This window comes from Meles meles, chromosome 6 (genome assembly GCF_922984935.1).
Source record: "Meles meles chromosome 6, mMelMel3.1 paternal haplotype, whole genome shotgun sequence".
Classification (NCBI taxonomy): domain Eukaryota; kingdom Metazoa; phylum Chordata; class Mammalia; order Carnivora; family Mustelidae; genus Meles; species Meles meles.
In genome coordinates, this window is record NC_060071.1 from 56,177,779 (window position 1) to 56,193,396 (window position 15,618).

The 15,618-nt window shown below is 53.2% G+C and overlaps 1 pseudogene; it reads left to right on the plus strand.

The window, feature by feature from the left end:
• The first annotated feature begins 1,835 nt into the window (after window positions 1–1,835).
• Window positions 1,836–2,648, plus strand: LOC123943571 (annotated as a pseudogene).
• Window positions 2,649–15,618: the final 12,970 nt, after the last annotated feature.

The window sequence follows — 15,618 nt, forward strand, 5'->3', positions numbered from 1 at the left end:
TAGGATACACTAGTTTCTGTTTGCATAAGGAGACCTCAGACAGCTGCCAGGAAAGATTAAGATATCAGAGTATGTCCGTGTTCCATTGATATGTTCCTTCCAGTTTGCCCAGGTACAAAGGTAAGTGGAGAGAAAAAGGGCAGAAGAGGAAAGGAGGTGTTAAGCATTCAAGAGGTAGCCTTCCCCCTTTCTCAAGAAAGCCTTAGGCCGGTGTAAATTGAGAAGAAGGAAAGGGGATCCCAGAGACTTGTGGCAGGCAGGGGAGTTCCAGGGGTCCCTGAGGAGAGCTGAGCTAGGGGTGTGACCGGCCCAAACTGCTGGTCTGGAGGTGGGTTCGCTGAAGAGCTCAGTTGAGGTTGGGGGTCAGGCTTCACATCCAGTTCCTGGGGACTGCAGAACGTGGGGGAATACTCATGAGGACAGGCAGATTTCTCCAGCTCTGATGGTTCCGTGCAGCTTCAAATGGACTTTTTTTTCCTGCTGGGTGGCAGGAGGACTTCTACAGTGTGATTCCAGGGTTCCCAAGCCAGAGGGCTTGGGGGACAGGTCCCTTTAGAAGGAAGCCTAAAAACACAACTTAGGGTTAAGGTTATGGCCTTGGGAAATGGCAGCTCTGATCTGCCAGCGCTGATGTGGGCACCCCTCTGGGTTGAGTTGAGGAAATGTGTTCTGAAGTGCGGCAGAATCGGGGTTTCTGGCCAGGGTGACCTCTGATGGTGGGGTGGTTTAGAACAGTGAGCACATTATGTCTGATCTAAAATTGGTATCATTTTGGGCAGAACACTCATGAGAATTGGCCGGGGTTGGGTGGCCATCCGACCGCTCTGTCCCCCATGGCCTAGAGAGCTTTCTGGCTTGGTGCATGTCTTGGCTATCCAGAAAATGCACTGAGACGACGCTGCCCATCTGGGGCCCTGGCACAGGGGAGCTTTCCCAGGGCAGAGTTGAGGGAAGGGTTGTGGCCAGGCGTCTGCCTCCGACTTTTCGGACCGCTGTGGCACCAAAGCTTGGGGATGGCCTCAGTGGGTGCATGAAAGTTTCTCTTGCTCTGAGGCTTTTCTGCAGCTCTGAAAGGCACTGTTCCCGCCTGGGTGGCAGGTGGACTCGTGGCGTGTTATCAGGGTTCTCCATTTCGAGGGCTTGAGGGACAGGACCCTGGAAAAGGAAGACTGAAAAAGCAGGTGAGGGTTATGGTCCAGGCCTAGGGGCAGGGCAGGCCCCATCTGCCAGGGCCAGGGAGGGGACCCCCGGAGTCTGCATAGCAGGAGGTGTTGGCCTCACCTGCATCTGATTCTCGGAGGGTTTTCTGGCAAGTTTCAAGCTGCGACAACTCGTGATTCCGTGCCAGGCCCAGGGTGCGGCCCTGCAGACATGGGGCGCATGAAGCAAGTTAGGGTTAGGGTTAGGGTTTCAGTTAGGGTAAGACTTACCCTGTCCTCTCCTGCACAAAGCAAATTCCCCTCCAGTAACCAGAGTGATCTTTTTGTGACATAACCTCTGGGCCTCTCTGTGGTTTGCTCTCCTCCTGCCCCCCAACCGCCAGCATCACCTCTCCCACTGGGACCCTTCCTTCTGCGGGCACCCAGAAGCGTGGTTACCCACAGGTGCCTCAGGCTTGGATTCAAGCCTTTGCATATGCTGTGCCCTCTTCCAGGAGCACTATTCTCTCCTGCTTCACGTCTGGCTTGTTTCCCCATGGCTGAGCCTCAATTTGCCCCTGATGACCTGGCTCATGTGTGCTGGGTATGTGCATGCTTTTCCCCTACTTAAATGTAGGGATGCATGGGTTTCCAAACTTCTAGGCCTTAGAGTCCCCTTTGTAAGACGGGGTGCTGATGGTCCCCATCTCTGGGAGCAGATGGTAGGGAGACCACATGAGTGGACTCACTCAGGACAAGGTGGGAGATTTTTTGTTGCTTAAAACATCCCAGAGCCTGCACCCTTGAAGAAGGTGTACATGTTCACAGCCCCCAGATCTGGGGTCCTGATGCCAGCCTCTGGCAGTGAACCTCTTCACACCCTGTCCCCTGTCCCTATAGCTACATTGTCTTCCTGGACCTGTTCTTGCAGATAGTGGAGAAGCCCATCATGGTGGGACACAGGGTCACCTGCTACTCCTTTACGGACCAGCTGACTGCTGGGCCCTTGTGCCCCTGCCACCCCAGGGAGGGCTGGAAGTTGGTGGTCCTCAAGGTCTGTGGTTCCCTGCACTGGCAGGATGTGTCCATGCAGCACATGGTGATGGTCAGCTGCTTCTGTGAGCAGCATTTCCTCCATGAGTTGGATGGCTTGGTGTGCAGGCATAGACCTGAAGTTCTGTGACCACATTCATGGGTGTGGAGATCCTGTCCCCCCTCTTTGGCACTCCATACCCCAGTTTCTACTGGGCAGCCTGCAAGGACTTCAGCTACGAGTGCCAGCCATAGTCCCAGGCCCACATCCCCAGGGATCAGGGCAGCATTTACTACATTGGGGCCTTTTCTGGGGTATTGGTGGTAGAGGTTCACTGATTGACCTTGGACTGTCACCATGTGATGGGGGTAGACTTGGCCAATGGGATGGGGGCCATGTGGCATGACAAGAGCCACCTGAGCAGGTACCCGCTGGACCACAAACTCAATAAGATGCTATCCCCGGAAGACCCGTAGGACCTGCAGTGGCTGGGCTGTCCCCTGGAGGACCTATGGTACCCACAGCTGCTGGGCTGTCCCTTGGAGGACCTGTGGAATCTGTGGCTACCATGCTGTCCCCTGGCAGACCTGTGGAACCTGCAGATGCTGGGCTGTCCCTGGAGAATCTGTGAGATCCACAGCTGCTGGGTTACCCACCACCCCCCTCCCCAATCATGGAGAAGCTGAGATACATATATGTGCCCAAGAATCACCAGGACACCAGGAACACATGAGTGGCTGCCCCCATTTCCATCAGGAGATGCTGCCAGTGGAGCTATGAGAGCAAGTTCCTTCTTATGTTCCCTTGAGGGAGACTGTGAGGCCCAGATGTCCAGGGCCCCCAGCCACACCTGCATACAGGAGGCCTGTCTGGGGACACAAGTTCCTCTCTTTGTGATCACTACATTTTGATAACTTCTGGGTCATTTGCAGCTGTGAACAGCTCCAGTTTTATGTCAGATGTTTTTCTGTGTCAATACTGAGCAATCATCTTTAAAAAGAACAATCTAGAGAAAAGGTTTCCTCCCTGGTTCTAAACAGACACTTCTTGGTGGGGCTGGGAGTGGCCCTGCAGCCACCCTGGAGCCAGAATGGGCCCTGACTGGGGCTTCCCTCCCAGTCCCATGGGGCTTCAGGGTCAAGGGTGTGCCGAGCCACCCGTCAGACCCCCAGTCTCCTGATTGCCAGAGACCTTGGCTGTGGCCGCTACCTCAGCCTCCAGGAGAATGGAATCCTCTGGGTTATATGTGGTTCCTGACTTGGTTTTAAATGGCTATTTCTGTGCTGGTGTTTGTAAAATGTGGGCACTGGCTCCGTCTAGATGCAGGTCCTGTTGGGATTCCTCAGTGCCCACCGGTGGGTTTGCACTTGTGCCCCCATCTGCCTGCACTGTGTCTTAGCAAGCATTCACTGAGTGCCTGCTGTGAGCTCAGTCACCAACAAGGGGCAGAGCGTGAGAGCAAGAACTAAGTAAGATACAGGATCCCCGCTCCAGGGTCCTCCTGGGACTCATGATGTTTCTGACTTCATGACTCACTTCTTACCTATTGTGGTGTATCAGACATATAACTGACACTGTTAAGCATGTTTCAGGGTCAACTCAGTGGCAATAAGTACATTCACTCTTTTGGACCTGCCACCTCCATCCACTGCCACAACTTTGTCATCACTGCAAACTGAACTCTACTCACCCTAACCCTAACCCTCCAATTCCCCTCCCCAGCTCTGGCACCCACTAGCTCCTTCCACCTCTATGACTCAGTGTTCACTGTCCCTCACAAGTGGGGTCATTCAGTATCAGTCCTTTGGGGACTGGCTTATTTCTTGTAGCATAGTGGCCTCAAGGTCTGTCCCCATGAGCCCAGAGCTGACCCACTTTTCCCCCAAAGGACTGACTCAGCCCTTTCCTGTCTAAGCAGAGCCTCCCCAGTCCCCTCTGCCCCCCTCATCTTTGTTCTCAGTCTGAAAATGATCCCAACCAACCTACAGCTTTGAAGACCTGTTCAGTCCAGATGCAAGAACATACACCAGGGGTCTCGGGCCTCACCTACCCCATCTGCCCATGTCAGGTGCCTGGACCCCCCACCAGCTCACCACCTGCTCCTCCCCCAAGTGTCCCCATCTCAGGAGAGGGAAACACCAAGTCCAGACCTTTGGAGTCCTCTGTGACTTCTCGCTTGCCACCAACTCTCCCAGTAGTGAGGTGGCTACCTTCAGATGCTCCTCAGTTATTCCAGTGCTTCTGCTGTCTTCCTGGAAACTTGAGCTGGCTGTTTTCAGATAGCTCACCCAGCGGTACCCTCACTTTCTGGGAGGGGGATTTGCTGGAATTCACAGTGTGTCCTGTTGCCCCACCTTTTTGAAGGCACATTGTCTGAGCTGTCTGAGGACCCAAGACTCTGAGTCTATGGCCTGGAGGGATTCTAAGCAGAGCTGGTGGGATGGGAGGGCTGTGGGGCACAGAGGCATGTTTCAGAAAGCCTTCCATGGTCCCAGGCATCCTACCATTTTTGAATCAAAACCCTGAGATCTTTAAAATGCTAACAGTGTTGCAGTGTGGGCCAGAAAATCACATGCCTCGGTGCACCCAACACCACCTAAACTATTGGCTGTTTCTTGTTACTTGAGCTGAATACAAAGCATTGGGAGTAGGAGCTTGAGGGGAGGTCCTGAGTCAGCCTTTGTGTTTGGTGCATAAAGGCCATCCAGACAAGCTTGTGCAGAGCCTAAGGAGGGGGTCTGTTTAGAGACCCCAGCTGCAGACACTGCTGTCTGCTGTCTAAAGCCCCCTCAGCCCACCCCAGTGCACCTGCTGCTGGGAGATACCCTGACCCTCCTCTCTGTGGAGGGCTCTCTCCTGCTCCAATGGTGCCTCCTCCCCTGCCAGTCACAGCCAGCCTACAGCATTGGAGGGTAGATACCCAGATGACCTCCAGCCCTGGGGGCAGAGCCAGTGTGGGTGCGGTGTGGTCTTCCAATTGGCTTGAGCACCAGGCCCCAACCGTGCTCACTCTCCTGTGGGCTCAGTGTACTACGTCCTCCCTTGGGCTCCCTAGTCCCAAGTCATCCTCTGCTTGGGAACCATTCTTGGCCCAGGCTCCATAGGCTGGGATTGGGAGCAGATCATCTGGACCTTATGGACTCATGCTTCCATGCCCATGGCATGGGCATAGGCTGACCTCACAGATTCGTCAGAGACCCAGTGCAGAAAGATGCAGGCTACTACATGGGAGATGTCCAGAGACTGCAGAGGAAGCACACAGGCCTTGCACAAAGCACTGGGTTCAAGCGACCCAGTATAAGATATGGGCACCAGGCCACAGGACATGGGGAGTCCTGGATGGGGAGGCTCTGGCAGGGGGTGGGGGTCCGTGAAGTGTCCCAGAAGAGGCAGGAAACAAGGAAGGCAACAGGACTGAGCTTCCCCAGGAGGTTGATGGAAGAGTCAGAGGATCACAGAGACCTTTGGATAAACTCAGAGGCCCTGGAGATGTTGGCTGAATTGTCATTTGGTCAGAAAAGTTGTGTCACAAGCCCCCAGTTATCACTGAATGATTTACTCTTTGTTGCTTCTAGGAATCAGTGTGTATGGGCAGAAACCTCCAGAACACATGAAGGAACAGAAAGAGAAAGCAGCATAGGGTTGTGAGGGGCCAGGCTGGGGGAGCAATGGGCAGGGAGGTCTTGGGCTCAGGGTCTCCTTTGGGGAAGGAGATATCCTGCAGCGATGTTCTGTGGTGTGGTGGCACAGCATTGGGAATGTACTTCATGCTCATGATGTGTTCAAGTGAAAACAAGTAGTTTTATTTAAAATAAATAATAGAGAGCATACAGGACATGGAAAGCTACTATAACAGTGACTATGTACCAGAAAGAGAGAACATAGGGGGAGGGGATGAAACATTCTGGGTGGACGTTGGGGTCGGGGATGGAACTGAGGGTAATTGTACAGGGAGCTTTCCCCGTAGAGTTGTGGGCTCTGGATGTGGCTCTGGGAACCCCACAGGAGCAGGTGTAGGGGCAGGGGTTGGGATAGGGGCAGGGACAGGGTCAGCAGTAGTGGCCAGTGCAGAATCCAGAGCAAGAGCTGGGTCAGAGACAGGAACAGGAGCACAGGCAAGGGCAGGGAAAGGAGCAGGAGCAAGGGATAGGAGCTGGGTCTGGGGCGGGGAACAGGGGCATAGGCAGGGTAAGGGTAAGGGGCAGTGGTCCTGGCAGGGGCAGGGGAAGGGATGGGGGCAGTTGAAGGGGAAGAAGCAGGGGAAGGGTCTGGGTCTGGGGCAGGAACAGGGGCACAGACAGGGGAAGGGGAAGCAATTCTGGCAGGGGAAGGGGCAAGGGAAGGGGCAGGACCAGGGGTAGGACCTGGCTCTGGGGCGGGTGCAGGGACAGGGGAAGGAGCAGCGACCCTGGCAGGGAAGGGAGAAGGGACAGGGGCAGGGGAAGGGGCAGAAGCAGGAGCTGGGGCAAGTGCAGTGTTGATGGCCCATGCAGGCTCAAGGGCAGGAGCTGGATCTGTGGCAGGAATAGGGGCAAGGGAGGGGCCAGGGAAGGGGTGGGCCCAAGGGAAGATCCGGGTCAGGGACAAGAACAGAAACACAGGCAGGGGCAGGGGAAGTGGGTGTAGCTCTGGCAGGGACAGGGAAATGGGGAGCAACAGGAGCAGGGGTGGGGGCAGGAGGAGGAGTCAGCTCTTCCTGGACAGCATCAGTGTCTCTGTGGTCAGGTGCCCAGTCACCTGTTGGCTCCTGGTCTCTGAAGTCTCTACAGTCACCATCTCCCCCTCCCGAGCTGCTGAAGTTGGGAGTGGGTCTAGCTCCTCAGCTGGAGTAGCTGTGAGAGGAGAAAAACTCTCCCATGTGACTGCCTCTCCCTGTGCTTTTGCAGAGACAAGGCACAGCCCAGGGACTCCCAGAGAAGCTATAGACAGGAAGGAACCCTCACTGGGGAGTCTCCCTGACTGCAGTCCACCCCTGGGTGCTCTGAGCCAAGTCGTCACTCCTGGCCCCACACCAGCCTGTGGGGGCTTCTCCCTGTGGGGCCCAGCACTGACCAATCCCCATACAGCCATAGGCACCCAATCCCAGCCTTCTCACCCTCAAGCTTGGGCTCCGTGGGCTCCATGTCCAGGACAGCAGTCCAATGCAGTACTGGGGGCAGTGGTCTGGGAGGTACTGGAGGCCTTCCCAGGACTGGGGACTCCTGTTTCAGGGAGGAGTGCGTGTCTTCCAGCCTCCTTCCTATTTCATCCATGGCCTGCAAAGACAGAGATGGGTAATGTGCAAGAGGCATCAGAGCCCTGCCCGGCCATACCCACCATGCTCCTGCCCAGTCCCCCTGCTGCTCCCAGATCACACACAGACCTGTGTGTGCACAGCCCTGCACCTGGGTCAGTGACCCATCCCTGCAGAGCTCTCAGGATAAATGCTGGACAGAAGGGTGCAGCCCCCACACTCCGACCCACCGAGCCAGGCTTAACCTGGGGTGTGAACATGACCTGCCCACCGGGCATCTGACCCCTCATCAGTCTGCTTCTGCTCAGGGCGTCTGCACCCTCCATGAGCTCTCTTTACACACACACACACACACTCACACACACACAGGGAGGAGACCCGGGGCTACACAGGTTGATCAGATGGTGTGGGGCTGGCTGACTCTGAGTCTCTCGGTGTCACCTTTTGATTCTTCCTGCCAAATGGCCAGAGGTGATGGGGAGCCCTGATACGACCTCCGGGGTGAGGGGAAGTGTTTGCCAGGTGTGCTGTCCCCTGCCTGCATCCTCTGGGCTTTGGTATTCAACACAAGAACATCTTATTTGTTTGAGGATGTCCAAAGAAATGAGCTGGGCAGGGGGCTATCTCCAGAATGTGGGTCCCTGGATATGTGGGTTCCAAATTCTGTTGGGCTCTGTTGTCAGGGAAGTGAGGTCACCACTGCCTGGGGGCTCCTTACCCTACTTCCTCCACATACCAGAGCTCCCTGAGGGCCCCCTCCCCCAGCTTCTCAATGATCACCCTCTACCCATGCCCCGTCTATACAGTGACACCCACACAACATACCCACAGCCCGTGGGAGGCTTGAGTGCAGCTGTTGTCCCTGCTGTGAGGACACAGAGCTGGGTTCAGACAAGGCTCCTGCTCCTGCCTAGGACTGTGTCCCCAGACACAACCTGTGGCTCTCAGGACCTCTCCAGTCTCCTTCTCTGCACTTTGGGGGTGTTTTGGCTTCTACTTCTAGGGGTGCCATCAGGGGTAGGACCTCTATATATATTCCATACCTGCTATCACAGGAGGCTAGTGCTCAGACTTGGCAATGCAAGAGTGAGCCAGGAGCTGGGCGGGGCATAGAACACAGCCCAGAGGGGCCTGGACCTGTTCTGGGATCAAGGCAAAGCCACCCTCCTCCTGCCTGTGTCCCATCACCCATGGGAAGGTTGCAGTAAACGGATTCTGACCTTGGTGACACAGACTTCCAGGGGCTTCCATTAGGTTTCTGTCCAAGGGCCTCATCTGTGCCCATGTGCTGGGCAGTCTCCACAGTGGTTCCCGGGCATTCCCAAATCCTGGTCACACATCCCTGTGGAGTCCCTCCCCCGAGGGTGGATGGCCTGTGTGACTGTGAGAATGGGTCACAATGTTTAGATGTAATTTCTAAGCTGATTGAGGAAAGTCTGTGACTTCTCCTTGTTCTCTCTCTCCTGTGTTCAGTGTCTGTCTCTGTCTTTGTCTCTGTCTCTGTTTTTGTGTGCCTCACAGGAGCAGGATCTGTGGGCTCCAGAGGTGATTTGAGAAAGCTCAGAAGCCTCCTTTGTCCTTGTTTCCCTCTCCTGTTCTGGTGCTTGTTTCCTTCCTAAGGCCTTCTCACCTTGACCAGAGCACTGACTCTGGAACCTCTTCCAAATGAGGACCCTGAGGCTGCAACAAGGAGGGTCCTGGCCTTGATACCCAGACCAGTGGGTCTAGTGCTCTGCCACATTCTGTAAGCCCACTTCCTCAGCCCCCCAAGCCCTAGGTTGTCTTCTGCTCAGAAGGACCTTGAGGGAGTACAAAGCATTTTCCCAAGACTGGGGGTATGGGGGGTGAGGGCTGGAGAATCAAGGTCAGCAGACTCTTCTACAAGCCTGTGGGAGCCTAGAGACACCCTGTCTCTATGGCCCAATTGATAGAAGAGTAAGGGGAGGCCTTTTGTGTTGGAGCCCTGTCCACACTGAGGGGTATCTCTTCCTACTTCCAGTAGTCCAGGGTGGTGATGGACACCAGACCCCAGAACCTATCCTCACCCAATTCCCTGGCAAACCCCTGGGCCCCTTGCAGACCCCTTGACCATCAGCCTGTCCTGTCTCCCCTCCCCACGCTATGGATCTCCGTCCTTGCCAGGAGTCCTGATGCCCCTGACCCCATGGCCCAGCTGTCTCCAACCTCTTGCTTCTTTCCCCTTTGTCACCCACCTTGTTCCCAGGGTGTACTTGCCTTCTGACCCCTAGCATGGCAGTCAGAGTGGTGTGTGTGTGTGTGTGTGTGTGTGTGTGTGTGTGTGTGCGTGTGTGCAAGCATGTATGCCTCTAACTGTCTGGGGATGCCTGAGGTCATTTCCCCACATGGGATGGGGTGGATAGCTATCAGCAAGGATCTGAGGGGCTCTCACCCTCAAAGAAATCCTCACAGGAGGGTTGGGGCTGGCCTAGGACTGGAAGGAAGCTCTGCTCCTTGGACTCTGAACCCCTTTTTTGTCCTGGGCCAGTCCCTGCCTCTCTCTCTCTTTTTTAAAAGATTTTATCCTTTTAACAGGGAGAAAGAGATCACAAGTAGGCAGAGAAAGGGAGGGGGGAAGCAGGCTCCCCACTGAGCATAGAGCTCTATGTGGGGCTCGATCTCAGGACCCCAAGATCATGACCTGAGCTGAAGGCAAAGGCTTAACCCACTGAGCCACCCAGGTGCCCCAGTCCCTGCCTCTCTTGACCCCAGGTTCCCAACTGTCTCTGAGGGTTGGACATGGAAATGCTTAAACTTGGCCATTCCTCCAGGGGTAGGTGGAGGTGGAGGAAAGGTACACCAGACACACAGACCTCCATTCTGAGAGGGCCAGGTGTGCATAGGAGACCTGCACATAGCACCTGTATCATGACCGAGCCTTATGGTGGATGTGTAGATGACCCATAGCTCCGTAGCTGACTGGTCCCTCATGTTCCCTCACCACTGCCAAGTGCTCTGTGGCCCCAAAGTCTGCTGAGCACCAGAACCATGCCTACCCTGGGAAGCAAGGCTCAGGGTGCAAGGCCAGGTGGGTTGGACATCTGGGAATGCAAAGGTCACTGAATACCCCCACCCAGCTGGTCTGGAATTCAGACTCCCTTCTAGGGTCCAGCTAAATTCAGGGTTGAGCCAGAGGACTTGGAGACATCAATGGAGGCCAAAGCAGGGAGAAGATCAGTCCGCCCCTTCCACTTCTCCCTTCCTCCTTCTGCTTTGTCTTCCTGGTTGTACCCTGGGTCAGAGGTCTAGCATGTCCCTGGATTCAGCCCTGGCTAGAGTCAGAGGGGTAGGAAGGATGACAGGGAGAAGGGGGCCACCACCAGGATGCCCAAGTGTGAGGGTGTTGTTACCATAATGAAGGACCCTGTGGAAACTCATGGATTTCAGCCCTTTTTAGACACAAGCAGTGGCCCCAGGACTCAGCTCCTGCCCCCTCCTTCACCCTCCATGAGGGCCCGCATTTCCCCCAGCCCAGTCCTTGTCTGTGGCCAGTCCTCCCTCCAGCCCCAGGAAATTCAGCTGCTCCAGGAGGCGTCAAGCTCATTACAAGTTGGAGCCCAGCCAGCGCTATGGGGCCTGGTTTCAGGTCCTGGAGCCCCACAGTGAAGAGAGATGATATGGGGCAGGAGCAGGGAGAGGGCAGAATGGACTCTCCCTGGGGTCCATGGCTCCCTGGTCTGCACAGACCCTGTTGTGTGCTGGCCCCTAGGGTACCCAGACTCCAGCTCCCAGGCAGGTTCTGGGAGGGAGACCAGAATGTGGCTTGTGTTAGCTCAGGCTGTCACTCTGTCCTGTAGCTACAGCCTGTCTGGCCAGCTGGACTCCCTCTCCTAGTTGGTCAGCAACACCCTCAGAGCCAAGAAGAACAGCCCATCATCCAGCTCAGGGGCCAGTGTGTGGCCGGGCAGGCAGGGGAGAGCTCGCTCTGCACTCAAGGAATCCCTAGCTGGGCTAATGGTGGTTCGGGAGGGCTGGCCTTCAAGTCCCTCCGCTGACCAGCCCTGTGACTAGAGCTGTTTGCCTTCCCTCTCTGGGCTTCACTCTCTGCCTCTGTGCAATGCGGTGATCCTGAATGATCACTCCTGTGGCAGGAACATATGGGGTGCTGGTGATTGACCTATGGTGGGCACAGAGCCTGGACTGCAGAGTGCAGTGGGGGATGGTGAGCAGTGCTTCCAGCGAGCACACCTCCTCCCAAAGCCATTCAGCCCTTCCATGCAGCCACCAGGCTCCTGGGAGACCACACTCCTGACACCAGGTGCCTCTGTGTGGCTCTTCCTCAGCAGTGGGACAGGGTGGGAACCCTGGGACACGGGATCAGCTCCTCACTCTGAGGGAAGGAGAGCAAGGAAGACTTTCCCTGGGGTCCCCCAAGGCCATGTAAGAAGAGAGATGGCTGCTCCCAAGCAGTGCATTGAAATTCTTCTGTTAGAACCTGAGCACTGGGGTTTGGTTCTTTCACTTGCTGGGCTGACAAGACACACACGCTCTCCCTCGAATGAAGAGCTCATGCAGGTTCTTGGGCGTCCTGGACTTGCGAAGGGGGAGGGGCCAGTCCTCTCTCTGGCTCCTGAAGGAGACCCGGCCTCTCAAAGACAGGATTGTTTCTAGTTATGATCCTGGGCCAGGGTGGGAGATAGCCTCTTACGGCTCTTGACTCGGGCTGAGGGGGCCTTTCTCGGGCACAGCAATGCCCACTGAAAGTGGGGGCTTCAGAAAGAACATATGCCTGGACCAGGTCCTGCCCCAGGGTGGTGGCTCCTTCTCCAGCTCTGGAGAAAGAGGGTCATCCTCTGCTTCTCTGGGCATGGGGTCGTCTGATCCATGAGCAGGCACTGGAGGGTTTTTAGTCTGACTCTGGAAGTGCACCAGTGGGTCAATCACTATCCACACATGAACACAGACAACATGCTAAAGAAGTGCTGGAGGTGATCCTGTGCCAATGGCCTGTGGCCAACGGGGCTGGCAGCTTCAGTGCCCTCCGGTGGGCCCCCTTTCCCTGGATGGGAATCCCCCTGGAGTCTCTGTCTTTAGCGCTCTCTTCCTGCTGCTTTCAGGACCAAGGGAGAGACTGTGGTGTGGCTTAGAAGGCTCCACCCCAGCCTCTCTCCTTTTGCACACATCACTGCTACCCAGGAAGCAGGGGCTGCTGCTCCCATACTGCCCCACACAGGCTGTTTTAAAGCACTCATTCCCTCCATGCCCAGCTGCTCTGGCTCTGTCACATACACAGTGGGCACAGCTGCCTAACGAGGCCAGGAGTCCCAGCAGAGCTCTCCTTTCCCAGGATCAAGGTTCATATTCTTAGCCAGAGAAGGAAGTCCCATCTGTCCTCTGCTAAAGAAGGTGAATTCCTGGGGATGGCCCTCAGGTGCCTGAGGACAGGGGGGTCTCCTGCAGTTCCCCTGGAGAGAAGGGTGATGGACACCCCTGTCTGGGAGAATGGTGAGCAGCATCCATCCTAGGCCACAGGTGCACCCATCACCTAGCAGTGCTTATACTCGGACTCACCCCTGGAATCTCTGGCACAGTTTTTTATAGATGTATTTTCAACAGAGTTCAATACAGCATTGGTGGAGATAGCAGCTGATGAAACAATGCTAATGCCTATGGAGGTGGATGGTGGCTCAGTTAAGACACTGAGTCTTGATTTTGGCTCAGGATGTGATCTCATGGTGTGGGATTGAGCCCAATGTAGGGTCTGTGTTCAGTGCAATGTGGGCTCATCATTCTTTCTTCCCGCTCCTGCCTTTCCCACCACTCTCATGCCACACACTCTTTCTCTAAATGAGTAAAACATAACAATGGGATCATACAGAATGTACTTTTTAAAAATTGTAAAGAATTGGGGGCACCTGGGTGGATCAGTGGATTGAGCCTCTGCCTTTGGCTCGGGTCGTGGTCCTGGGGTCCTGGGATCAAGCCCCGCTTTGGACTCTCTGCTCCATGGGGAGCCTGCTCCCTGCCCCCCCCCCCCGCCTCTTTGCCTGCTTGTGGTCTCTGTCTGTCAAATAAATAAATAAAATCTTAGAAAAAACTTGTAAAGAATTGAACATTGATTTTTCCATTTTAAGCATTTTCAGTATAAAGTCTGGTAGTGTTAATTGTATTTACACTGCTGTGAAACAGATCTTGAGCACATTTCATCTTACAAATCTGAATTTCTGTTCCTGTTATTCTTTGTTTTTCATGTAGAAAGCATATTTATTTATTATGTTCAGTTAGCCACATATAGTACATTAGTTTTCAGTGTAGTGTTCAATGATTCATTAGTTGTGTATAACACCCAGTGCTCATCACAACATGTGCCCTTCTTAATACCCATTACCCCAGCTCATTACTCAATTTGGTTCCCAGAGTCCAGAGTCTCATGGTTTGTCTCCCTCTCTGATTTCTTTCCATTCAGTTTTCACCCTCCTTCCCCTATAGTCCTCCATGTTATTCCTTATGTTCCTCATATGAGTAAAACTGTATGATAATTGTCTTTCTCTGGTTGATTTACTTCACTCAGCATAATCCCCTCCAGTTTTATCCATGTTGATGCATGAAGCAAATGGCAGGTATTCGTCCTCTCTGATGGCTGGGTGATATTCCATTGTATGTGTGGACCATATCTTCTTTATCCATTTGTCTGTTGAAGGGCATCTCGACTCCTTCCACAGTTTGGTTATTGTGGACATTGCTGCTATATGCTATGCTATGTCCCTTCTTTTCATTACATATGTATCTTTCAGGTAAATACCAGTAGTGCAATTGGCCAGTTGTAGGGTAGCTCTAATTTTAATGTCTTGAGGTAACTCCATACTGTTTTCCAAGGTGGCTGTACCAGCTTGCACTCCCACCAGGAGTGTAAGAGTGTTCCCCTTTCTCCACATTCTTGCCAACATTTGTTGTTTCCTGTCTTGTTAATTTTTGCCATTCTAAGTGGTGTAAGGTGGCATTTCAGTGTGGTTTTGATTTGAATTTCCCTGATGGCTAGTGCTGTGGAGCACTTTTTCACATTTGTTTTGGCCATTTGTATGTCTTCTTTGGAGAAGTGTCTGTTCACATTTTCTGTCCATTTCTTGACTTGATTATTTGTTTTTTTGGGTGTTGAGTTTGATAAGTTCTTTATAGATCTTAGATACCAGTCCTTTATCTGTAATGCCATTTGCAAATATTTTCTCCCATTCCTGGGTTGTCTCTTAGTTTTGTTGACTGTTTACTTTGTTGTGCAGAAGCTTTTCATCTTGATGAAGTCCCAAAAGTCTATTTCTTTTTTTGTTTCCCTTGACTTTAGAGACATGTCTTTTTCTTTTTAAGATTTTTATTTATTTATTTGACAGAGAAAGACACAGGGAGAGAGGGAACACAAGCAGGGGGAGTGGGAAAGGGAGAAACTGGGCCTCCTGCTGAACAGGGAATCTGTTGTGGGGCTTGATCCCAGGACCCCAGGATTATGACCTGAGTTGAAGGCAGATGTTTAATGACTGAGCCACCCAGGTGCCCCTAGTGATGTGTCTTGAAAGAAGTTGCTGTGGCCAAGGTCGAAGAGGTTACTGCCTATGTTCTCCTCTAGGATTTTGATGGATTCCTGTCTCACATTGTGGTCTTTAATCCATTTTGAGTTTATTTTCATGTATGGTGTAAAAGAATGGTCCAGTTTCATTCTTCTGCATGTGGATGTCCAATTTTCTCAGCACCATTTATTAAAGAGACTGTTCTTTTTCCACTGGATATTCATTCCTGATTTACCAAAGATGGGTTGACCGTAGAGTTGAGAATCCATTTTTGGGTTCTCTATTCTGTCCCATTGATTTATGTGTCTGTTTTTGTACCAATACCATGCCAACTTGATGCTCACAGCTTTGTAATATAGCTTGAAGTCGGGCATCGTGATGTGATGATCCCAGCTTTTGGTTTCTTTTTCAACCTTTCCCTTGCTATATGGAGCCTTTTCTGGTTCCTCTTTGTTCCAGCTCTTTGAAAAATGCCAGTGATATTTTGATAGGGATGACATTGGACGTGTAGATTGCCCTGGGTAGCTTAGATATTTTGACAATGTTTATTCTTCCAACCCATGACCATGGAATATTTTTCCATCTCTTTGTGTCTTCCTCAATTCCTTTCATAAGCGTTCTGTAGTTTCTAGAGTATACAGCCTTTACCTCTTTGGTTAGGTTTATTCCTAGGTATCTTATGGGTTTTGGTGCTGT